The sequence below is a fragment of the Balaenoptera borealis genome (genome assembly GCF_965194805.1).
Source record: "Balaenoptera borealis genome assembly, chromosome: 2".
Classification (NCBI taxonomy): Eukaryota; Metazoa; Chordata; class Mammalia; order Artiodactyla; family Balaenopteridae; genus Balaenoptera; species Balaenoptera borealis.
The window spans coordinates 8,111,327-8,139,158 of NC_138867.1; the positions used below are offsets into that span (position 1 = coordinate 8,111,327).

At 37.7% G+C, this 27,832-nt stretch overlaps 1 long non-coding RNA gene across 1 annotated transcript; it reads right to left on the minus strand.

The window, feature by feature from the left end:
- Nucleotides 1-12,737: 12,737 nt before the first annotated feature.
- Nucleotides 12,738-25,395, minus strand: LOC309623978. Its single transcript, XR_014241729.1, has 2 exons — nucleotides 22,680-25,395; nucleotides 12,738-22,646 (listed from the first exon to the last, which is right to left on the minus strand). It is a non-coding gene; the product is annotated as an uncharacterized lncRNA (long non-coding RNA).
- Nucleotides 25,396-27,832: the final 2,437 nt, after the last annotated feature.

Consider the following 27,832-nt stretch of genomic DNA (forward strand, 5'->3'; position numbering starts at 1 on the left):
TACTCATTGAAGAGAAACCAGGTTGTTGGTTCTGAGAAAATACTGAAACTAAAAGATCAGTGTGATGTTTAGATTAAAAAATTCAGACTTCCAAAATGGTATATTCCGGAGCATGGAGTTTAGAAGAAGTGAAGTACTTTTAGTGAATGCTGGGGCGAAATTTAAAAATGTGCATCCTGGCATAGTTGAAAGATTTTGTTTTTGGAATGTATGGAAAATGCAAGTACAGTATTGTGTTACCCTACCAATACATGTCCCAGGAACATAATGAAAAGAAGAAAGAATGAATTCATATATACCAATTTAGACATTAAGAGAGGAGGGGCATTGAAGGAAAACAAAGAAATCTAATTGCCAATCAATGAATTATAAATTAAACCCTCATCTAAGCAGAGATACATCTGTTTAAGTAGAGCTAAAAATAAGAGTATTTCTCATATTGTTCTAAGTGTACCACAACCATTTTAGTTTTGTATTCATTGTCTCCATAGTATTTTGGACAACTTGATACGGGCTTTCCATGTTCTGAAACAAGTAGCGGAATTTGAAGCTTGTGGAAGCGTACCGTACCCTTGCCTACACTCAGAAAAACCATTGCCACTGAGGCAAATTTGCTACTCTTAAACATACCTTCTTGCAGCTGTGTGTTTTAGTCAAGAATGTAAGATTGCTTAGGGGAAGGTAAACCACACTGCTTGGATATTCCATTTGCTTTGAAAGATATAAAGAATAAAATACAGGTACTGAGTTGGTTCCACAGTTGCTGCTATGACAAATGACCACAAATACAGAGGCTTAAAACAACAAATTTATGACCTCACAATTCTGTGGGCTGGAAATCCAGGTGGCTTGCCTGATTTTTTTGCTCCTGTTCTCACAAGGCTGGAATCAAGGTGCCAACAGAGCTGTGTTCTTTGCTGGACACTGGAACATCGCTCCTAGGCTCTTGAGGACGGCTGGCAGAATTCAGCACCAGGCGGCTGCAGCATTGAGGTCCCCATTTCCTTGCTAGCTTTTGCCTGGAGGTCATTCTTAGCTTCTAGAGGACACCTGAATTCCCTGGTGCATGACTGCCTTCATTTTCAAAGCCAATGTCAAATCCCTCTCAGGCTTCAAATCTCTCTGACATTCCTTTCTGCCTCAGCAGAAAAAGGTTCTCTGCTTTTATGGGCTCATGTGATCTGATTGGGCCCACCTGGATAATACAGGAGAATCGCCCCCATCATAAGGTCCAGAAATTTAATTAGATCTAGTAAATCCCTTTTTTTTTAAAGTGTACATTTCTTTCATTTTTAAAAGCATGCACACGAGAAGCCATGTGTTTCACATAAGAATGTACACATTAATAAAGCATTCCTTACAGTTTTCTAAAACTATTATAGTAGTATGAAATTTATTGATTAAAAATATCCAAATTTTTAATGTTACGTTGAAATCCCTAGAACTACTGGACATGCTAGACTTTTTCCAAAATCGAAAGAACAGAGACTTTGAATATGGCTTGTACTAAATAAAATTTGGTTTTAGCTCTACTGAATATATTCTATAAGATGCACCTTTGGGCTTCCCTGGCGGCGCAGTGGTTGAGAATCTGCCTGCCAATGCAGGGGACACGGGTTCGAGCCCTGGTCTGGGAAGATCCCACATACCGTGGAGCAACTAGGCCCGTGTGCCACGCTACTGAGCCTGTGCTCTGGCGCCCATGAGCCACAACTGCTGAGCCCACGCGCCACAACTACTGAGCCCATGCGCCTGGGGCCTGTGCTCTGCAACAAGAGAGACCACCACAGTGAGAACCCCATGCACTGCAACGAAGAGTAGCCCCCGCTCACCGCAACTAGAGAAAAGCCCTCGTGCAGCAATGAAGACCCAACGCAGCCAAAAATAAATAAATAAATAAAATTAAGAAAAAAAAAAGATGCACCTTTATTATGCCTTTACAAACAGGATAACTTTCTTTAAAAACTGACCAAAATTTTCAACACTTATAGCTCTATATGACAGGTTACCGTGCAACACTGTTCTCGTTGTGTGATTATAGACATATTATAGAACCCAAGAGCACCAGGTAAGCAAAAGAAATACAACTCTGAGCCATCTGAGCAAGATATAATGGGAAAAATTCACGGGATTCAGACATTGGGGTGCAGACATCTCTGTGTAGCCATTATTCTTTCTGTCTTGGGTACTGTTTTTAAATAATACAGAAAGTTTAACAATTATCCCCATATAAGTATCTGCTATTTTGGAATAAGATATTAGAATTTTGAATTTAAACTATTTGGAGTTATTTAATACTGAATTACATTGTTCAAGTATCTTGGTAAGGATATATGTCTCATATTGTTTCCATTACTTATGTCTCTCACTGCACATGCACACATAATTTGTATGTTTGTATTATATATAAAATATAGCATATATATACATGAATGTGTGCATATTAAAAGTATAAAATAAAGGTCACCGAATTTTTCTTATCTGTATTGAGTGTTTCAATCTCTGATGATTCATTACTTTCTCCTTTCTACTGTTTTTTGATGTTTGTTTGTGGTTTTGTTGTTCTTGTTGTTTTTTGTTTTAACGGTTATCATTTATTTTCTAAGTCATTACCAAAACTTTTAAAGACAGTTTCACTGGGGAAGAAAATTGCTCAAATAAACATGAAGGAGATCTGCCTCTCTTCTCCTACACATTTTCTCCTATAATATAGTGAATTATTTTAGGGCTTGTACAAAATGTAGTGGGTTATCTCTCAACCCAAATGCTATGATTGTTAATAGGGAAATTCTGAATTAATAGGGGAAAACTAAAATGATTATAGTTCACATTTTATTTATCTTTATATAGTGGTCCACATTATTTTTAAGGGCATAATATTTACATATATATTTTGCATGTACATTTTTGCATTCATATTTACTAGAACCAAATATTTAACTTTCAAATTGCAAACTGGGTTGATTTCTAAGAAATACATTCCAATGTGACCCCACAGAGGAGAGATAGTTGCAAAGCCAGGGCCAGATGCTAATACCTGATGCTTCAGAAATCTTCATTCCAAAACAATGACTAAAAGACTGAGAAAGTACCCAGCACATCTGCATTTCAAGGGAAGCCTTCGGCTTTTCTCAGGCCACAGAGAAAATATACGAAAACCCTTAAAAACCTGAACGATCTTTGTTGCTCTAATAATTTGTCACTGTTAACACTGTACGGGAGAAAACTTTGCTCCTGTCTGTCCAAGTTTCTAAACAAAGCACTGAAATTCAGATCACCACATTGCCAATACTAATATGTTTTCTTCTTCTTTTTTAAAAAGCAAATTCTTTTTTAAACAACAGCTTGTAATTTCTGTTCAGAATAAAAGGCTGATTTCAACTCATTTGCCATAGAAAATTTCTAATGTAAGAAATTCAGAGCAAAACAAATTGAATTAAATTTCTTCTAATGCGTTGCTTAGTGACGTCACCCCAGGCAGGGTGAGGGCAGGTCAGTCGCTCCAGCCTCACGCACAGGAATGAGAACACACGAACAAGGATGTGGTCACGGCACAAACAGTTCAGTCTCCCCGCGACAGGCAGGGGGTGACGGGGAGACCGAGGAGTGGGGTGCGACCCCCCCGCCCCATTTCCGCACCTGCCCTCGGCATCAGTCGGGGAGTCAACGAGCAGATGCCTCATTGCAGCACCACCCCCGTGCCTGGTAAAGGCTGTTTGGAGGACACAGGCTCCTGCAGAGGAAAGGGTGCTCCCTGAGCCCGGGAACCAGCCGCTCTCCCTCCTCCGCCCAGGCCAAGGGCAGGGTTTGCAGGGCAGACGCACTGGGTCGGGCAGGTGCCCCCGGAGAGGCCAGGACAGGATGGCGCCGGGCAGTTCAGCTCGCTCTTCCCAGCGTCCCGGCGGGACACGGCTCTTCCCTGGGCGCAGCGGGGAGAGCGGGGAGGCGCCGGGAGTCACGCTAAGGAGCTCCTTTCCTGGGATGAAGGATCAGGGAGGGGACGTGCCCCCAACACACGGGCTTCAGGGTAGGACACCCCTGACCTTGACTCTGGACCAGCCACCCAAGGTGGGCGAGCTTCCTGATTCTCATGAGGTTTCCTTTCCTCATATGTAAATGCAGACACAGTTCATTATGCAGATTAAGGGATGGGAGATCAACTACGTGAAACACTTAGCAGATGCTTCATAAATGTAAGTTAATATAAAAATTGTCACTCTGAGCCAAATGTATATTTAGTCAATCATGGTTTTTTCATACTTATTCATACATTAACATCTGGCTGGTTACAGTTACACTACAGAGCCACTCTCCACTTAATCTCTCTGCATTCATTCTGATACAAGTCAAAATATCCTGGGCAAGGATAATGGCATATTTTCAATCAAATGCATGCAAGTGTAACTAGGTTATAGCCACGTGCTATGGATGGAACGTTTGTGTCTCCCCAAAATTCATATGTTGAAACCTAATCTCCAATGTGATGTAGTAGGAGGTGGGGCCTTAGGGAAGTGATTAGGTCATGAGAATGGAGCCCTCTTAACAGGATTAGTGCCCTCATAAGCGAGACCCCAGAGAGCTCCCTCACTCTTTCTACCATGTGAGGACACAGAGAGAAATGGCTCTCTCTCTCTGAACCAGGAAGCAGTTTTACCAGACACTGAATCTGCCAGTGTCTTGATCTTGGACTTCTCAGTGTTCACACTGTGAGAAATAAATTTCTGTTGTTTATAGGCTACACAGTACGTGACGTTTTTATTATAGCAGCCTGAATGGACTAAGACACCAAGTTTTCCCCCAAAAAAATCCCTCTATTAATTTTACCTTCTTAATATGGCTTAAATTTGTTTACCTTTCTCCCCTTTCTCAGATACAACCTTAGTGAAGGCACCTCTTACCTGTCCTCCTAAATAGGCTCCTGGTGACTGATCTGCTTCCTTCAATCTCTACCCCAGCTAACTGAGAGAGATTAATCTAAAAATGCAAATCAATTCAAGTATTTCCCTTTGCCTCAAGACAAAATCTAGGCTCTGCTTCTCTCTGCAACTTTATCAAACGCAGTCACCTCCTAGAATCTGGGCTCCAACCGTCCTTGCTTTAGACTGAGTCAGTTTCCCCCGTGTGCCCACCCTCTGGACCTTTGCCTTCTCTCATCTGCATGCTGCCCTCCTCTCCTGGCCTGGTAAACTTTACCAGCTTTTCACCTTCGTGGGTATATCAGTCTTCATATTAGACGTGACTTTCTCAGGAAAGCCTTCTTTGACCACCCAAGGCTGGAGTAAATGCTTATATTCAGGCCATAATCTCATATTTCACTTTATGTTATAACTTAATTTTTAGCTGCCACTCCCACCAGACTGGACACTCTGCCAGAACACAGAGCAAATGACTTCATGAATGTTCTCACTACTAGGCCCAAGGATAAGCATATATTATGCCTTGAATAAACATTTCTCCAATTGACTAAGAATGAATGAATAGGATAAATGTTCATGACTTTACTTCAGTGACTCTCCTCTCTCTGTCCCCATTCAATATTCCTATTTTCCCAGTCACCACCTTTCCATCCCAGAGATCAGCTATGACAGTCCTTTACACTCCACAACCCCTAGTGTAATTAATGCCACACTTCCTTCTTTATCTGGCATAATCAGGGTAAGATTCAAAGTCAAGGTCGCTATTGTGACATAATGGTGCAATCAGTAGAGTTCTCAGCATAAAGATTAAAACCATAGAACCCACTTGGTGCACCCCTTTGAGAATCTTTTTTCTTGGGGTTTCTTCCTCTTGGATTTCTCTTCTTTTGCATCCTGCTTAGTACTTCCTCCTTCTGCATGTCATAATCACCCCTCTTCTTTTGGACTGGTCAACTTGAACATTCTTTTGGCTTTTACATAGTCAGTTATCAGCTAAAGCTGGCTACATCTGCACAAAACCAACATCCGGAACTTCAGAATGGACAGGAAAGAACCCAGAGGAAAAAAATTCAAGTCTTTGACCAGCTATATAAGACTTGAAGAAGTAAGCATCTCATTCTTCTCCTTACGAAGTGGAAACCTGTGGAGGGTGAAAAGGAGGGGCAGGTCTAGGTGTGTGAAAGATGCTAAAGACAAGTGGATTTTATTCACTTTGGCTGTCCTGTACAGGTCAGAACCAAGTCTGTGCAACTAACATCCAGTCCAGACTGGTCCACCAGGCACAAGTCTTCCACACTGTGTTCCTAGATCAAAGAAGAGAGTGATAAACATTTGCTTACTCTTCCCTGCTGATCTCCTTCAGATCCTTGCAGAAGTGGGAGGCGGTCAACTACTGGAGGTTTTAAAGACCTTGTATCCCAGCTACTTCTCCATGGGTTCTACACAGACAAGGAAGATATCATTGCCTCCTGATGAGAGGCAATCCCCCTCCTAGTGCCTCTGACTTTATCTTACCTTGCATGATTAAGCATGACTTCTATCTCGTGTCTCCTTTCTTCTCTCTGGTTGCCCCCTTCTTTTAGCATAAAGCAGTCTCTATTAGTCATCATCTCTAAAAGAAATCTTTCCTGAACCTTCTCATCATTTCTTCCCCTCATGCAGCTGACCTATCTCTATCCTTCCCTTTTCTTCCAAACTCCTACAAAGAACCATCTAGAGCCACCGAAACCACTTCCTTAACTTTCATTAATTGTCTAAGTTCCAGACTCTGTTATTTCCTTGAAATCAATTTGGTTTCTTTCTTATTTTTTGGAAATTCCATTTGCCAAGGTCAACAGCGGCCTGTAATTTGCCATATCCAATGATTTTCTTTTCATTCGAGGGACCTTTTCTAAGTAGGCTGTTAAAATATGTTTGGGGGGGCTCTTTGGCCTTTTGAAAGCATGGCCCTCTCCCTGACATCTTTACTGACAGCAGTTCCTCACAGCTCACCTCTCAGTCACTCAGGTCTGCTCCTCCTCCTCCTCCACTCTCTCTCCTTATCTGGTGTCACTCAGAGGTCTAAAATGAGGCCTAATTTCTTCACCGTCTCTGTGTCATTTACAGATAATACTATCCATCCCCATGTCTTTAGCTACCACTAACAACTTTTAAATGTCTTTCAGCATTTTGACTTTTTTTTTTTTTTTTGAGGTTTAAATCCACATTTCCAAACTGCAGAGAGCAGTTTCATGAAAACATCTTAAGGCAACTGAAATTTAAACTTCTAGAACCAGATCTTATTATCTATCCCTAAACACACTCTACTTCTCCTATACTCCTTATGGAGCCAAGATGGTTTTGTTAATAATGGTTTATTAATTATTTAAAATCATTACTGTTTTCCATAAGGAAGGTCCTATAACAGAGGCATTCTTATTGAGCTACAGAACACTTTCGGGTGGATGTAAAGCTGAGTTTATCAATGAAAGCTGGAGTGAGTTAAATGCTTGACATAAGTAAGAATTATGAGTGCCCAGGTGCTTTCCAGGAGAAAGAATGAGGAATTAATACAGGATAAAGGAAGAAGAGAAAAGAGCAGGTAAAATAATAAACTGCAGCTTGATTTGGTAAAGAGGAGTTAGTGAGAGACTGTCAGGGTCAGGGTAGCTAAAAGGAGACACAGGTCATTGTGAGTTTCAATTCATACCGAGTGCAAGGTGAGCCCTCCCAGCATTCCAGGAAAGAACCTTCTAGCCAATTTAGTGATTGCCTTAGATAGAGGGAGTAAAGCAGAAAGGATTATTTCTTGGGTCTGGAATGATACCAGGGCAATGACGTAAGGACCATCTTAAACCAGACACAAGACAATCAAATTCATAGAGGTAATATGTTGACAACAAAGACAAGGAAACGTGGATCCTGATGAAAATTTGGAGACATCTGGGGGATGTGATCAGACTTCCACAGTTTTTGGAAAAAGGGTTGGAATCAATCTTTTCTGATAACTCCCCCCAGAGTGGATTTCCTCAACTGAGTTCACAACTTGATCACAACCAGCTATCTGAGTCACACTCAACTGAGAAATATTCACCATTACCACCTACATCTCCAACAGGTTCTGCTTCTGGACCTGTTGGTCTTTACCCCATTCTTCACCATCTTCTTGCTACTTTCTAGCACCAGGTCCATCTCTGCAGGCTTCATCTCCCACTTTCCCATGACAGATTTGTTCTGGTGGGATATGGCCAATGGGAGGCTCCAGAAGGAAATGAGAGGGTAAAGAGAAGGGAAAAATCAGAGCATTTCTTCCCTCCGTCTATTGTTGGTGGAGTCTTTGTCAGCCGCTAAGTCTCCCCTGTGGATCCAGACAGAATTCTGTGCTTGTCCTGCCACCGAGTGACCCCAACCCTGGGCTCTGGAGACTGTCTCCTGCCTTTGAGCTTCCAGCCTGCAGAGGAGTAAAGTCCTGTCCTGTGTGGCTCATCCCTCGGTGGCCTCACCAACACGTTCAGATTCTCAATTTCTCCATCGCATGTATAAGCAACGTTGTTTAAATCTTCTCTGCTTTAAATACACGAAATGGTTTCCTTTTTCTTGTTTAAATCCTCACTGATAAATTACTTATGGACGAAGTTTCCCCAAAAGGCTCTAATGAGACATGTACACTTGTGTTTCAGTTTGGATAGCATATTTCAACCGATATCATTTCTCAAATTGAATATTAGAAAGATATCTAATGTATTAAGTACATAATCTATACTAAACAGGGCTATGCCAAGGGTAAAAAAGCTCTGGAATGTAAAATGTTTTCTTGGCATTTTGAACAAACCAGAGAAAGGAACAAAAGTCGTTCATCCATTCATTTCTCTGCACCTATTTGTTTAACAAACGTTTAACAGCATCTTCCATGAATCAGAAATTCTCTTTTGTTTCTGCAGGAGAGGGATTAGAGTGTGTGGACAGCGGTAAATTACAGCAAAATCAGAAACAACAACAGCAACAGAACCGGTTTCTGCCTCGGAGGAGTTCAGATTCAATTGCAGGAGGAGAACATAAACAAATAATTACTGGCTCCAAAGAGGTTCTGCTCCCGCATAAATCAGTGCCAGCTGGGGAAGGAAGAACCCTACAGTCATTCTCATTAAAAACACAGAAGTGTGATTTTTAAATAAATATTTATTATCTCCTGTGTGTTTACTCTTACTGCAATTCGCTTTTATGCATCTTCTGTTTGACTTTCTTAAGCTTGTCGGATGCTCTGTCCTGCAAGCCTTGCATTGTCACAGCTGCTGGGGACTGAAGTCCATGTTTCTGTGTGAATTTGGTTTATCATACAGGAAACAAATGTGTGCTCTGCCAAAAGGACCAGAGCAGCCATATAACAAGACCTACTTTAAAACTGACTACATTATGTATTGCTTTTTTTCCAATTCATTGAATATTTCCCAGAGCAGAAATACATTTAAATGTGTTATTTCGTAGACTTATCTGTGTACCGCCAAGCACAATACTTCATTTGATTTGAAAGCCGAATGCAATCTAAGCTGTTCCCCATATCTTTTATGAAATGTTACAGCGTGGCGCAAACCTCGAAGAATCACAGATTGTGAGTGATGTCGTGTGGATCACCTCGGGATCTGTGGAGCCAGACAAATCTCCGTGATTCGTAGCTAGGAGCATAATTTAAAAGGGGCACAAAAACATTTTTGGAAATCAGTTGTGTGACAGACTGTATATACAAATGGACAGTGTCAGACCATATATGACAATAGAACTCTGACCCACAATCTGCAGCAACCAGCCCAGGAAACCAAACCATTATCCACATAAAGAGCCCAGGAAGCCAGCCTGCTTTCTGTGTCACACTTGTAGGAAGTCAGGCCACTATCTCTAGCGACTAATCCTAGAAGCTAACCAATAACCCCTGTAACAATTGGCCAAAAAGAACAAAGACTTGGTTACTAACTGACAGCTTCCCTAATTTTTGCTCCCACTTTTAATTTAGGACCAACCAGAGGAAACCAAATACTCACCCTTAACAGTCACATAGGATACCTCACTTCTAATGAACCTGCCTGCACCTTCCCCAGGCCAACAGCTTCCAATCAAGGCACACCTGAAACTGTCCCTTTTTTTCCAAACTAGAATTTCCCACTCCTCTGCCTGCCTTTGAGTCTCTGCCAAAATGCAAGTGATAGTAGCTGACTCCCTTGCTATGGCAAGTTCTGAATAAATAGCTTTTGCTTTTCTCATTTGGTTGGTCTTTATTTTCACATATGATTTCTCTGCTTTCTCTTTGCATGTGCATATAGTGGGCCAGACAAAGAGTTCATTACTGTGTTGAACAATACACTCAGGTTTTAAAGCAAGATTAATTATCAGAGCTTCAATAAGCTACTTCTGAGAGAGATTGTGAAACTGTTTATCATAGCATCTTGACTCTAAACCTGAATATATCTAATAAACCCAATAAATGTACTAAGAGAAATTCCCTACTGGGGTCTATGTCATTTGTGCTAAGCAGAAATGTAAGTTCTTATGGGGACAAAAGCTAAAGAGGTGAAATTAGAATGTGCCTGGGGAACAACTCGGCCATATGAAAGAGGATCCTTAACAACTACAATAACCGGGGAGAGGGTCAGCAGGACAACAGGGTGGGTCTGGAAGCCTCGTTAGAATGTGCCAGTTACAACAGGAGAGACAGTCCACCCATAGCAGAGATAAAGAAGAATTTCACAACTTTAAAGGGATCTGTGGTTGGAAGGAAAAGGCGGTCTGTTTTGTGCTGCTCTAAAATACAGTACAGGGATCAGCATGTTGAACGTATATGGAAAAAGATATTTCAAATGTATGATTTGGGGTGGGCGTTAGACTGGATGATTTCTTATCTGTCTCTAAGATTTTATGATTCCACACAACTATAATTATTAGACTGAGACAATAAAGTAGCCAGATATTTGCATTGCAAATCTCCTAACTAGTGTACTTCCACTGAACAAATCCAGGACAGTGTTTTGAATTCAGGAAGGAAGTTTTTCTCTCAACAGTAGCAAGAGCTTGCTTTATAAGAAGAAATGATAAATAAATCCAATGTTTTATCCTAGGTGAAATCCTGGAACAAAAGAAGGAGAATAGGGAAAAACTAAGATAATCCAAATAAAGTATGAAGTTTAGTTAATAATAATGTATCAATATTGGCTCTTTAGTTGTGATAAATATACCGTACAACGTAAGATGTTAACAGTGGGTGAGAGTGGAAGGAGATCAAGATGGTGGAGTAGGAGGGTGCTGAACTCACTTCCCCCCCATGGACACAACAAGATCCACCTACATGTGGAGCAATTCTCACTGAAAACTACCTGGACTTTGGCAAAATGGCTCTTCTACAACCAAAGATAAAACTAAAAGAGTCCATCCATACTAAAATGATTTTACAAGAAGTGTTAAAGTGTCTTCTTTAAGTGGAAAAGAAAACACTACAACAAGAAGTAAGAATTTATAGGAAAAGAAAAATTCCACTAGCAAAGGCAAATATAAAGTAAAGGATGTGGATCAACCACTTAAAAAACTAGTATGAAGATTAAAAGACAAAAATTATAAAATCAAATATAATTACAATAAACCTTTAAGGGATAGACATGAATATATAAAATACAACATCAAAAACACAAAATGTAGGGGAGGGGAGTAAAAAATGTACTTTAGAATTGGAAATGTTTGAATTTATTTGAAATTCAAATAAAGTCAATAAATTCAAATAAAGTCAATAGTAAATGTTTGAATTTAAATGATTATAAGTTTAAAACAAGTAGATATAGTTACAGGTGAACATATATGAAGCCCATGGTAACCACAAATCAAAAACCTACTATTGATACACAAAAACTACTGAGAAAGGAACACAGGCATAGCTCTAAAGAAAATCAACAAACCACAAAGCAAGAGACTAAGAGAAGAAGAAAGAGCAGAGAAAAACTAAAACAAAACAAAACAAAACTCCAAAAAACAAGTAACAAAATGGCAATGCAATGTGTACACACCTATCAATAATCACTTAAATGTCAATGGACGAAATAATCAAATCAAGACATAGGGTGGCTGATTGGATAAAAAACGTGGATACACCTACATGCACCCTAGTTTTCATGGAAGCATTATTTACAATAGACAAGATATGGAAGAAACTTAAGAGTCCATCAACAGATGAACTGACAGAGAAGATGTGTGATACACACACACACACACACACACACAATGGAAAAATGGATGAAATTTTGCCATTTACAACAACATGGATGAACCTGGAGGGTATTATGCTTAGTGAAATAAGTCAGACAGAGACAGACAAATACAGTATGTTATCACTTATATGTGGAGTCCAAAAAATAAAACAAGCAAATAAATATAACAAAACAGAAACAAACTCACAGATATAGGGAATAAACTAGTGGTTACCAGTCGGGAGAGGGATGGGGGAGGGCAAACTAGGTATAGGGGATTAAAAGGCACAAACTACTATGTATAAAATAAATAAGATATGAGGATATATTGTATAGCACAGGGAATGCAGCCAATATTATATAATAACTTTAAATGGTATGTAATCTATAAAAACATTGAATCCATATGTTATACCCAAAACTAATATAATATTGTAAACCAACTGTTTTTTAATAAAGAAGAAAAACAATAGAGGAAAGAGTGTAAAATATACAGGAACTCTCCAAACTACCTTTGCAGCTTTTCTTGAAATCTGAAACTATTGTAAAATTAAATGTTTATTATAAAAAATTAATGCTCCTTGAAAATGCGAATGACTGAAAGTGCATAGTTTTTTAATTCTCTTTCACTAGGGTTATTCAAGTAAGAACATTGTCAAAGTCATAACATATCAGAGATATTAGATTAAGTTCTAACCTAAATCTGTGAGGTGGGAGATTCAAATAAAGTGAACAGAGCTCATGCTACACAGACAATTCACAATAGTCAGTATATTTAGGAAAGTGTGAGAATCAGTCATTGCCATAGTTTCAACCCCAAACCATTTTTATTTAATAGTTTTTCCAGTGTTCAAGATTCATGTTAAGGCATGGGAGTAGAAATCTTTATTACAAAATGTATAAAATATTTTTAAATGGGCAGGTCCTTTTATGAGATTCCACTTATGGATTTGGATTTCCTTTCTAAATAGTGCAGGAATTTTACTTTTAGTCGCTACACTAAATTAACTGTTATAACCAAAGACTCTAGATAATGGTACATTATTTAATAAACAGCCACTAAAATATTCAATTATCGGGAGTGATGACAGAGCAAAACATAACATCTGCAGGCTCCACTAGATTAAACATCATGATTCACTCAACAGAACACTCCTTGAACAATTAGGTATCCATCATAAATTAAGCCTAATTAAAAGTTAAACACGAGAGATGAAGGAAAAAAATAAAATATTTGTAAGCAATTCAAGCAATCAACACTGGATTTCATTAGGAATCCATCATAGAGATATTTTAATGAATGAAAGTTAAATTATAGGAGACAATTAAAGAAAGATGACTTACTTTTGCATTTTGAAGTATGTATATATTCTGGAGCTTTAAAAAAGTTTTATTGAGGTGTAACTGACATATAATAAACCATATATAGAAACTGTAAAATATGTGCAAAAAACATGACTATTACCACAACCCAGATAGTGAACATATTCACCAACTCTGTAAGAGTCCTTGTGCCCTGCTGTAATTTCTCCCTCCCTTCAGTGTTTGCCTCCCATCCCCAGGCAAATACCGATTTACTTTCTAAATTTTCTAGACTTATATATAATTAGATTATAGGTAAATACACACACAGAGAGAGAATATACTTCTTTCACCCAGTCTATTTTGTGATTTATCAATGTTGTGTGTATTACTACAATAGCCCATCCTTTTTAATTGCTGAGTAATATTCCCAATATTTCATGGTATGGACGTACCAAACTTTGTTTATCCATGCACCTGTTCATAGACATATCAATTGTTTCCAGTTTTTGTCTGTTGTCAGTAAACCTACTATAAGCATTCACATACGAGTCTCTGTATGTACATAAGCTTTCATTTACGTTGCCTAACACTTAGAAATGGAATAGCTAGGACATATGATAGGTGAATGTTAATGTTCTTCCAGATGGTTATACCATTCTATGTGCTCCTCAGGAATGTATCTCTGCACCATCAACAATACTTTTTGTGGGATCTCTAAACTTTTAGCCATTCTAATTGGTATATATCTCATTATGGTTTTAATTTGCATTTCCCTAATCACTAATGAGGTTGAGAATTTTTCAAGTGCATATTCGCCATCTATGTATCTTCCTTGGTGAAGTGTGTTTTGATATTTTTTGCCCATTTTATTATCAGGTTGTTTCCTTTTTATTGAGTTTTGAGGGTTCTTTATATATTCTGGATACAAGCACTGTATCAAATATGTGACTTGTAAATATTTTCTCCCAATCTTCTGTAGTGTCTGTTTTAGTTCTCTTAATATTGCCTTTCAAAAACCAGAAGTTCTTAAATTGGATGAAGTAATGTGTATCCGTTTATATTTTACATATCTACATGTGTGTGTAATTTTATTACATATAAATCACTTCTTCCATATGTTGTTTGCTTGTTCGAATTTGCCCAGCACATTCTCATTCTCCAGGAATCCGTAAGAGCCAAATGTTTAAAAGACTCGCCCTCCCCCAAGGAAGTGAAGTATATCTTCTCATGCCTTAAGTTTGGGCTGCATATAGCAACTGCCTTCTGAAAAGTGCAATACTGAAAGGAGTAAAAAGAGTAATTTCACAGTGAAGAAACCTGACAAAACTACCTCAGCCAATTATCAAAGTTAACATCAGTAGTAATTAGTCATGTTGATAGTATGTACCTTTCATATGATGTGAGGAAAATGGCACTTTATCTCTGTGGTCTTCCTCCCAAAACCAAAAACCCCAGTGTGAGAAAAATAGACACAACCCAATGGAGGGGGATCCTACAGTATAAGGGACCATTACTCCTAAAACTGTTACGGTCATCAACAGCAAGGAAAGTCTGAGTAACTGCCACAGCCAAGCAGAGCCTTAAGGAGACATGACTGACTAATAAATGCAATGTGATAGCCTCAATGTATCCCAGAACCAAAAAAAAAAAATTAGGTAAGAATTAAGGAAATCTGAATAAAGTATGGACTTATAATAATGTATCAACATCAGTTCATTAATTATAACAGATGTACACACTAATGTAAGCTGTAAATAATAGGGGAAATGGTGTGAGGCATATGGGAGCTCTGTGTACTATCTTTCCAAGTGTTCCTTAAATCTAAAAAGGCTCCATTTTCAAAAGTATATTTTTAAAAATTGTCTAAGGACTTGGACTTAATACCTTTAAGCTCTACTTTGGATGTAGATATTACGAACTGAAGGGTCATTTTCTATATTTCTTGTGATAGAAATTGGTCACCAACTGCCATAAAGCTGCTGATTATATAAGAGAGCAAATGTTCCTTTTCCTGTTCCTTTGGTCCAAGTGAGTTTTTATCGTGAAAAGTCACTGCATATGATTTACAAAAGTAGATAAATATTTCACATCAAAGGCTCCCATGGCTTACAGAATTTTCTTTGCTTGAGTGGTTTCTGAGGATGAAGTTCAAGCTGGAACAGATATTATAATGAAATCTTAGTGAACTTTGAAGAGTTCTGAAGGATTGAAAACATTTAGTGAAACAAGAAAAATATCACTCCTTTTCATAGATAATGCTGTAAAAACATAACCAACTGAAACATTATATTAAATAACTTTAGTGACATTTAATATTTTGACAGTTCCGTATTTACCATATGAACATAATGTGAGGATTTAATTACACGGTTGCTATAAAATCATTAATAACAGAGTGGTAATAACAGTAAGAAATAGTGCAAGGTGGTATGTCAGATTCTGGTCTCCACCCTACTTACTTGCTATACGATTTTAGGTAAACCATTTAACCCAGAGTGTTCATTTTTTTCCATTCCGTAAAAAAAGGGATAATAAAGTATCCACCTCCTAGGATTATGAACTACTGTTATTTTTGTCATATCATTTACCTCTAAATACATCTTAAAACCTACTTTATAGTGCTGTTCTTTTAAAAGTCAGTTTTCTTTTAAATGAAATAAAGAAGAAAGAACCACTGTCTTTTATAGTTAATCATCCATTTATCATGTATTGTGCTCACCATTCCTACCTCTAGATCCAAGTTTCCAGCTGGCCTCATGGCCTTCAGCCTGAAGGACAGTCTGTACTTACCATTTCCTGTGTTACAAATTGTCTCAGCTTTTGTTAACATGAAGGTATCTTGATTTCTTCTCACTTTTGGAGGATTTTTTAGCTGATAAAATTTTATTTTTTAACATCCAATACTTAAAAAAAAGTAATGTTTCTGTAAATCAGTTTTTCTTATCTTTATATGCCTGTACATAATGTGTCTTTTTTATCCTCTGGCTGTTTTCAAGGTCCTTTTTTTTCTTTTCTTTGAATTTGGTTTATACCATTTTGACTATGGTATGTGTTGTGTGAGTCTTTTAATACTTATTTTGCTTGCGTTTTACTGAGATTCTTGCATACATAAATAAGTTTTTTCATCAGATCTTGAAAGGTTTTAGCTATTATGTCTTCAAATATTTTTTCTATTCCAATTTTACACTTTTCTGTTTCTGAGGAACAATTACATATACAATAGATAATTCAATATTATCTACAGTTCCCTGAAGAGCTCGTCATTCTTTTCCGATCTTGTTTTCAGATTGGATAAATTCAATACTTATATTTATATTTTAGTATCATAGATATTTACTATTTTATACATTTTATAGATAAATATTATAAATGTTTAATATGCAAAATAATATAATACATAACACATATACAATATATTACATATTTATATATCATATGTTATATATTATAATTTACAATATAATTATTATTAGTAAATATATAGTATAGTAATATGAATATATTATAATACAAATATAAATATTTATAATTCATGTAAATGATATATAAATAAATATATTTACCCTATAAAATTTAGACATATTTAATTTATATTTTGATTATATATAAGGTGTGTAGTATATTATATAAAAATAATGTATAAATATAATATTCTATGTTATGTTTAATATTTTATACATAGTTCATGTAATATAAACATTTATATTTAATATAAATATGTAAGTATAGATGTATGTGACAATATGTATGCATATATTTCAATATGTATGCATATTTTTGCTTTAAATAATATATGTTAATTTTTTATGACTCGGAGGCCTAGCTCCTCCATTTATCTTTTTGCAGATTATAATTATGTAGCAGTTACCACCATCCTTCCTCAGTAGATTTGTATTTCCTTGATATCCTGAGCTCACACATGGCCATACAACTTGCTTTGGTCAATGAAATGCGATTGAGAGTGACATGTGACAATTCCAGACATTTCTATAAGAGTCAGTGTGCCCTTCATCTGATATTTTCTTTTCTCTCTGCTTTGTTGTCTATCCGTCTTCCAGAAAGTTGAAGTCTCATCAGGCTGGGTTTGGCATGAAAATTACAATCATGCAAAGCAAAGATCTATAATGATCTGAGGGAAGAATAAATATTTGTTGTTCTAATCAATGAGATGTGGGTGTCACTTGTTACTGTAGCCAAGTTAATTTATCCTGCTGATACCTTAGATAATACATGTACTAATGTATTACAGTTTTAGAATAACATGTCATTTTTAACTACATTCCATTAGATATTTCTTGAAATTTTATTAGTCACACAGAATAATTCAAAGTAATAGACATATTTAGATTATTGAATCATCCCCTTCAAAAGGATAATGTGTGTTTCCATTTATGTAAATCTTCTCTTATGACACCAAGGAGGCATTTTAGTGTCTCTTATAGCATAATTTATGTCAACCTTTTTCTAATGAAGAGTAAGTATTTTTATCTTTAATCTATTAATAGTAGGATAATAAAATATTCTGCATAAATATTTGACATGACGTCTAATTAATCCCCCATCATAAATGCATAGAGTAGGATTATTAAATTAAAGATGATAATGATCTTTAAACTCTTGATTACTGCCAAATAATATCTTAGAAAAATTGTTTGAATTTACTTTCCCACCAGCAATATATCTATACTTGTAATTTCATACATACAATATTATTATTATTAAATTTTATCTTTTCTGCAGTAAAGCATTCAGATGGGTGAGTAGATGGATAGAGAAATAGGTAGATAATGTGTGTTTTGTGAGTGTTGGTGAGGAAACCTCCACAAATAACAAGTATTTTAAATGCATGTATGTATATGTGCATATACACATGCACGTGTATTTGTCACCTAAACAGTGAAATATACAGATATATATTCTTACACATATTCATATATTGTTGGCTGTCGCTAGCAGAGCTAGAAATCATTATTTGGTCAGTCTTACTTAATTTGTAGCCTCTAACTTCCTATTGGAGTACAATGCAAATCCCAGACATCATATAATTTTACCTATAAATTCTTCACCCAAGAATCTTTCACAGATAAGAATGCAGCACCATTACTGCTATTAGCAAAATCATAGTACTTCCTTATATTGATAGCTATATGATATTCACTTTGCTCAAATTTCCCCAAATATCTCACAAATATTTGATGTTTCAGACTTTTTTGTTTTTTTGTTCCATTTATAAATGGAATTTTAGATGAAAAATTACTTAAAATAAGACTGCTTTTAACATGCTGTGCATATATCCTTGTAAATGTGTGATTCATCTTATCTTTGGTCTCTACATAAAAGTGGAACTGTGGGATCATGGAACAATGCATCTTCTCCTTTTTTGGGGGGATGATACTAAATAATTCTCCAAAGTGTTTATACTTATTTATCTAACCACTAATAGCAAATTATTATTCTTATTTCTTATTGATTTACATCCCAGCAGAATTTACTTATAATAGTCCATTATCTATTGCTAGATCTGCTTTCTCTAATTATTAGTGCAATCGAGAATCATTTCATGTTTAATTAAGGCTTTTGTGTTCTATCTTGATTTTTTGTTTAGATCCTTGGATATTTTTCTCTAATAAGAAGCTTTGTCTTATTATTATTAATTATTAAGATAATTTGTAAGATACCTATATATATTCTGAATATTAATCCTTTGTAATAAGCAATATAAACATTTTCTTCTAATCTTTGTTTTGACTTTTACAAGGTTTAATGGCACATAGAAGTCATGTAGAAGTTTTACATTTTAATGCAGTCAACCTCTTCCTTTATGCAGCCTTTTGTTTCCTGTATAAAAATTATTCCATATTACAAGACCATAAAGATATTTTATATAGTCTCTAAACATTTTAAATGGTGCTTTCACATTTACATATTTAATCTATCTAAAATGTATTTAGGATATTTCTCCACTTGGTTAGTCACTTTCCTCAAAACCACTTTTTTTTTTCTCATTTTTCCCCCAACATTTCTGCTATTCCTAGGTCTCATATTCATGTTTCTACTTCTTGTTTACCCATTTTTTAAAAATTTATTTATCCCTCCAAGAAGAAAACTCAAAGATGGTGTAATTATAATTTTCTGATAAATCATGTTATCTTGATTAAGTCAATTACTACTATTCCTCTTTTTCCTTCAACATTCTTCTTTATTGTTCTTAAAATTTTATTCTTCCACAGGAAGTTTAAAATTAGCTTATAAAATTTGATTTGAAAAATCTTATCAGGATTTTGATTGGAATTTATTAAATTCATACATTATTATAGATAAAATTAACATTTTACTTTGATTATTCCTGTATTTCCCCATTGTGTTATTCTTTTTTTTCTTTTCTTTTACATAACATTTCACAGTTTTCTCCATATGTTACGTCCATCTTTTTTTACTGTTCTATTTCTAAGTGATTGCAGTAGACTTTTCTGCTTTTTACCCACACTTCCATTCTCTCCTCTAGACCCTTGGAAGGATTAAACTACCCTACCTTGAAGTTAGATGTGGACAGTTTTCTTGATTTGACCAATGAGATGTGGGCAAAACTGATGTTTATGATTTCTAGATGTCAGCATTTAAGAATCAGTATCCCATTCCTTATGATCCTATAATGAACTCACAGCAACCAAGGATGTCTCATGTTACACATGGAAGCTACAGGACAGTGTTGCTTCCTTCAGCCTGCATGGTTGGTATACGGGGGATATGAAGGATAATTGATCTGGAGACACAATCAGACTTGCAGTGGACACTGAATCACAAGAAAGAAGGTTTCCCGTGTTAAACTTCTCAAGTTGGGTGTTCTGCAGCATAATTTATTCTAATCTGATTGATATAGTACCCTCCCAGTAAATTTTCTATGTAGACTATATATATAACAGTAAAAATATTCTTTCTTCCTTTGTAACCCCTATACCACTTATACATTTTCCTCATCCTCTTGCATTGGAAAGAGTCTTCTGTGCATTATTGTACATGCACTGAATGCTCATTTGATAACAATGGGACAGAGGATGACTTTGTCTTGCTCCTTTGCTTAAGGGAATAGCTATTAAGGTATCTCTAAAAAGTACTACTTTTGTTGTAGGTCTCTGACAACTGATCTTTATCAGGTAATAGAATTTTAACTTTTATTCCTTCTTTATTTGATCAGTTTTTAAAATCACATATGATGTTGAATTTCATCAAACATTCTTTATATATCTTTCTCTTAAGACTTGGAATCTGGTGATAATTATTCAAGGTAGTTTTGTATTCTAGGTCCTTTGTTTTTACACGGAAAGTTTAGAATGGACTTGTAATTTTCAACAACAAAAATAAAAACAACAGCAACAACAAAACCCACTGTGATTTTTGAATTTGTAAATCTATTTGGGGAGAATTAATAGTAATAGCAATATGGAATGTTTGTTAACTTCATTATATGTCATTAGTTTTATATAAAAAAGACTGTAGACTCTAGGTCTGAGCTGTTTTGGTTTATCTGTTGGTTTGTTCTGCTTTTTTTCCCCCAGAAAAGATTATCCCTGTCCTGTTAGGCAGGTGTGATGAGGGGCTGATTTCAGCTCAATCAGGAGATGAAGAAGGTCCCAGTTGATAGCTGCTTCAGTAACACCAAGTCCTCCTCTGGTTTCTAACACGTGTAGCCTGTGAGTTCTGCTGTTAGGCTTGTTGCAGACTCTTCCTCCAGGGGGACTTTGTCTCCTGGACTCCAAAAGGATGCAGCCCTGCTGTGTACCCTCCCTTCCCAGTCCAACACTCAGCAAATGCCCCATGGAGAAAAGCAGCCTCCTCCTAGATGGGGTCCCCCTGACGTCTGACCTAGCAGCCTTCCCACTCTGCTGGTGTCTTTCTCTTGCAGAGTCCTGTGCCCTGAACCAAGATCATGACCATTCCCTCCAAGAATTGCCAAATGCCCCCAAGAAGATAATGTCCCATATCTCAGCCCACTGACTGAGGGCTCTTCTCCATAGAGAATTTTAGTTTAACTGGTCGCCTCTCTGACTCTCCTTTATCTTTAAAGATTTGATTTCTGTAATGTGTCCACATTTCTTCTGGCTTATGTGGTAGGGGGCAAGAGTTTGTCACTATCTACTATATACCCTTTAAAAGAGGAAGTTCTTGTAACATTTTTGAATGAACTCTTTGGCAATTTTGAAGAATTTTACCATGATTACCGATATTTTGAGATTCTGTACTTCTTGAGCTAAACATGGTAATACTGTTATCAGAGCATTATACATTCATACTTTCATGCATTCATTTGTTCATTCATTGACTTTTAATTATATTAGCATAGAAATGTACATAGCTGTCTACTACATCATCTTGTTACAAATTTAATTCATGTTTTCACTATTTCAAATTAATCAGTGATTTTTGTTTAAGCACCTTAATCTCTTTTTATCTCATTTTCAGTTTACACTTTTACTTTCCATATTTTATTCTCTTTGCTTTAATGTGTTTGATGTTATTTTCTACCTTTTCAAATATCCCTATATGTAAGAATACAGAGTGAAAATTTCTGCCCAAAATAATGTTATAAACATTAAATGAGATAATAATGTAAAGGCTCTTAACACAGGTCTTAGCCCATTTTAAGGGCTCAACATCATAATGATATATAAGGCTTTATTTAATTACATCTTTGACTTATACTATATTTTTGATACATATTACTCTCATCATAATTGTTACTTTATATAACTTTTAATTCAGTCCTTAGCCCATTTCTGATCCTAAACATATACATATAATATTTATATAAACTATATATGTCCATATATGTATATATTTTTATAGAGAGATACACACATGTATATCTAGAGGTATACACATATACATATAGAATAGACAAGTTACACAGAAGGGAAGATTATATTTAATTGCTCTCCCTGATAAAGTCTCACCACGAACATCTCTCAGTGGCCCCCTCCTTTTGGATCTCCCCTCTCTCCTGCAATCGGCAGTCTCCTGCAGCCTCCCCGCCCCTCCATCGCCCACTGTGTCTGAGCATCTCTATCTAAGGAGCCATCCCCTAGCGCTCATCAGGCAGTGTTCAGTTCATTATGATTTTGGCTCATACCCCTCTGTATTCCTTCGTTACCTTTATTCTAAGCAGGAGGATAGGTTTCCTGCATTCACTTACACCAAATGAAGTAACTATTTGAATAGTTATTACCTTACCTTCCCTGCACCCAGGAATAGTTATTACCTTACCTTCCCTGCACCCAGGGAAGGTAAGGCAAGAGGAGAAACTTGCAGCAGTGGAGTGAAGCTTTCTTCTGCCCCATTTATTATTTGCCTGCCCATTTGTTGGAGGCACTTGCTAGCACTAAACCACCAACAGTCCCCTGTTTTTTTCTGTTGTTAGCTGTTGTGTGTCATCTAATGCATCACATCTCCATTTTAGCAAAGGCACAACTGATGTAATGCCAGAGACTTTCCTAGCTGCCATCATTAACCAAGAATTCTCCCTCAAACACCTGTTACCCTGCAGACAGAAACATCATTAGAGTATATCAGCCTTAAGGAAACATCTTGAACCCTAAAACATAGTGCTTCTGGAGAGCGGTGCTGCTTTCTTTGAGGGGTTGAAAAAAATGAAATCTTTCCCTCCTTGGCACTTTCACAGCACAGTCATTCAAGGGAGGGGTGATTCTTGCATATTTCTGTGTTCCCCGTGAGGACACAGTTGACTGTTTATGAGGCAACATCACCTAGAGTCTCCATTTTCATCTCACTTGTTAAAATATACACACCTGCCCTGATTCTAGTCAGTTTCTGCAAGAGAGCAATTTCTCTGTCTTACAGCAACACTTCTTAAGATCTTCCTCCTGACCTAAATCTCAGGGCAGAGAGAGAAATGGGACCACTTAGATGTCAGGGTGAAAGTATAGCTTCAGAGAAACTGAAATTCATACTGAACCCTCATGTTTCACCTGTAAATACCATGTGAATTTTTACCATGTGCCATTTACATTTATTTTTTTCAGAGAAGTAGTATTTTGTGTAACTCATCTTCAAGCAAAATGAATTCTACCTGAAAGTTCCCTGTCTTTATCTTGCAGCTTCTTATCCTCTCTGACATATTGAGTCCCAGTTTTTAAATTTAGGGTTTACGTTTCTTAGCTTCTCTTACTTGGAAATACTGTATCCCTTAAGTAGCAGATCATGGAATAGTTTATCAGTCAACTAGTCAATTACAGTTTAGTATGAATAAGCTTGTTAGATCTTTCTTAAGAAAGAGTTAGTGTAGAAGAAAAGGTAGTATAATTATGAAGATGCTGGTGAGCTAAGAGGGGAGAATGGACAGCACTGAGTGAAGACAATGACACAGAGCTGAACAGGAGGACCAACGAATGACTGTGAAGCAACACGCATCCAACTATTATTTTAGGAACTAGTACTAGGGATCAGAAGCTGGCCTTACTGTTTAATTAAGGCAATTTTAATAACTTCTATAAGCAGTAGTTCTTTTAATCTTACAAACTACATTCCTAATAACAATTAGCAATAAAAGGTAGAACATATTCCCAGATTAAAATGAGATCTAAGAGGAAATAGATATGAGTGATTGAGGCAAATGCAAGGTCATCTAAGCACACCTCACAAGGTTGGCACAAATAGCCTGCTCTAGGGGTTCAGTTCATGGAGAAGGGGCCATGGAGATTTTTAGAGGATGAAGATATATTTAATAGCCTCATATGCATAATGTGGATAGTAAATGGATAGACTAGAAAAAATCAAGTTGTACAGGAAAAGAGTTCATGGCACATTTGAAAAATCACCAATGTTTAAAACCGACTTCATTTTTTTTAGAGCAGTTTTAAGTCCACAGCAACATCAAGCAAAAGTATAGAAATTTCCCATATACCCCCTGCCCTCATACACAGCAACTTCCCCATTATCAACATCCTCCCTCAGAGTGGTACGTTTGTTACAGCTGATGAACCTACACTGACACATCATTATCACCATAGTTCACATATAGGATTCACTCATGGTGTTGTACATTCTATAGGTTTTAACAAATGTGTAATGACATGTATCTGTCCTTATAGCATCATAGAGAAGAGTTTCACTGCCCTAAAAATCCTCTGTGTTCTGCCTTTTTATCACCCTCTCCTTCAATACCTGACACCATTGCTTTTTACTGTCTTCATAATTTTGCCTTTTCCAGAATGTCATATAGTTGGAATCAGACAGTATGTAGCCTTTTCAGATTGGCTTCTTTCACTGAGTAATATGCACTTAAGGTTCTGCCATGTCTCTTCATGGCTTGATAGCTAATTTCTTTTAAGTGCTAAATAATATTCATTTGTCTGATGTACCACAGTTTATTTATCTATTCACCTGCTGAAGGGCATATTGACTGTTTCCAGTTTTGGGCAATTATGAATAAACCTGCTATAAACATCTATGTGTGAGTTTTTGTATGGACACAAGATTTCAGCTCATTTTGGGTAAATACCAATGAAGACATTGCTGGATCGTAAGGTAAAAGTATGTTTAGTTTTGTAAGAAACCACCAAACTGTCTTCCAAGGTGACTGCACCGTTTTGCATCCCCACCAGCGATGAATGAGAGTTCCTGTTGCTCCACATCCTCACCAGCATTTGGTGTTGTCAGTGTTTTGGATTTTCATCATTCTACTAGAAATCATCAGTTTTTAACTTGGCTGGAATTCAGGGCATTTGTAGGGGAGTAGTAGAGGCTAAATAAGTAAATTGAGCTCAGGCTGTAACTGACCCTAACAGCCCCCCTAGAGAGACCACATCATTCACTAGACACATGATCTAAGTGTCCTCTTCCCATTTTTCAAAGGTCAACTCTTTCCAGGTCCAAGTGGAAAGAGAACAGAGTTTATCTTACAATCCTCCAGTTTGGGGCTCTGGACTTGCTTTTCCCTGGCCTCACCCAGTCCTTCCCAACCTGCCCCTACCCCCCAGCCCCTCCCACCTAGTGTCTCTCTGCTCATTCCCTCCCCTGCAGTTCCCTTCCTGGCCCCTTCCCACACTTCTCATTCTCTGCCCGCATCCCACCCTCCCTCCTACTTACCTCTCAGCCCCCGCCCATCTCCTCCTGCGCTTTTCCTCCCCCGCTCGCCCCAGTGGGACGGATGCTGCCCAGGAAGATGGTCCTCTGCGAGTGTCACAGGAAGGAGGCCTCAGCTGCCTTGACTTCTCTTCTTTTACACCCTGTCACCCGACCCCAGCCAAGGCTCTACAGGTGGGTCAGGGCACACCTGAGCTCCTAACACAGTACTTTCTCCTCTTCACGTGCCATGACTTTGAAGAAAGGGCACCACCCCAAACCTGTGATGGGTCAGTCTCTATCTGCCTTTCCAAAAATGGGACTCAAACTCATAGGGGTGGATTTGCCCCATAATCCATCCCCTCTCCCAGAAGTGCATGTTGAAATCTGACTCAAGAATGACCTGTGACACCCCAGGTGCCAAGAATGTCCCAGGAAGGGCTTTCATGATCCAGCTAAAGGTCCCAAGGGCTTCCTGGGACAACCCTGTCTACCCCCTTCAGAGATCATGGTTTCTCATCTTTGCAGGTGACAGTTTACTGTCAGACACAGGAACCACACACGTGTGTGGAGATTCTCCCTGCACAGACATGGACCGCTGCCACCAGCTCACCTGCAGCTTCCCCCACTGCCTAAAGGCCACTGGTCCTAGTGCAGCCAACAGCCTGAGACCTCGCTCCCATCTGTTACCACAGGTCCCCATCCCAGTGATGCTGGTGTCCAGGTACTCATCCCTTCCTGGCATTTTTAGAGACAGCTATTTCATGAAGCCTGAAATATGGCTTGATCAATGCGAAAACAAATGCCTGCGTGCCTGCTTCTGGCTTGTCTGGAATTGGGCACCCACTCACTTGTGAGAGATAACGACATGGTGAGAGAGTAATTGAGGTCAGCTTCTGTCATGCCTGGAGTGTGGCTCTACCTTGCGTTTTTCATTTTTTCATTTCCTCTTAGCCTAGAAGAGATCACGGCAGTAACTGACCAGTTTGAAAAAACGCCAGTATTTTGATTTTGCATTTGAAGGTGTGTTTTGAAGGTGGTCATTGGAAACCATCAGCACACTCAAGGAGATTTTGTGAGAGCAGGCTTATCTGTTTCAGTAGTTTAAGCCTTTTGCTTACAAGAGGATAAATAACATTATAGAAAAATATATTTTCGAAAAGCAATACTTTCTTATTAGTTTGTCAACCGAGGAAGGTAACTGGCATTCTGTTCTGGACACGGATGCACGTGAGGCAAGAGCACTAATACATGTGAGCCCTGAAGTCGTAGAGCTTGGGGCTTGGTTACCATGGCAATCACCCACCTCTCACCTATGGTGCACCTGTGACAATTAAGCTTAACTGTTGTATTTTACTTTTGGCCCATGGATGGACATCACAAAGAGCCAGTTTGGGAATTTATACAGTTAAAATCCCTGCTGGAATAAAGTATTCCCATGCCTGGATCCCACCCGGAGATTTTGGTTTGCTTGTTCTGTGATCAGACCTGGACATTGGAATGATTAAAATGTTCAGCCAGGATTATATATCCCTGATCACCATGCAAGGCGGGGATTAGGTCTCAGGCAACATTGTTCCAAAGCTTCTTTTCTCTTTTGAGTCTTGGTTTGAAGACTGATTAAAAAAATAATAATGGTCAGGCACCTCTGTTCACACATACTCTCCAGGATTCCAATTAGCTTTTGATAAGCACAAAGTTTTCTGGGCTTGATGGGATGTTATATTGAATCCAAGCCCTTTCCTTTTCCCAGGAGGTGCCTTACTTTACGTTAACAGACCCAGGAATGAATGACTTCACCAGGAACCTGGGGGCCATCTGAGGGCTGACCCACAGGGCCCTACCCTCCACCACTCATGGTTTTTCAACTTGTGAACTGAAGGTGTTAAACTGTGTTACCATGAAGTTCCCTCTCAACCTGCATTTCTACCAACAGATTAACTGTGTAACAGGCATTAGAGATATTTACAAACGGGTGTCTTATCCACCTTCTTCTGCACATGTCAAGGCTGAATTTCATTTCTCTCTTTAAAAGTGGGCTGGCATGTGAGTTGATTTGGCCATTCAAGTATGGATAGAAGTGAACTACATAACTGCAGAGTAGAAGCTTTAGGAGCCAAGGCATGATTTAATACATTCCCATTCACCTGCTCTGCAATGGTGGTAACTTGGGCTGAGATGAAGCTTTGTTAGTCTGAATATGGAATGATTATCCTGGGGCAAAACATCTTTGCCAACTCACATTGTAAAAACTAGAAACCTCAACTGTTTAAACCACTGAGGTTTCAGAGACGTTTGTTACTGCAGCACCACATGGTTTTTCTGACTCAT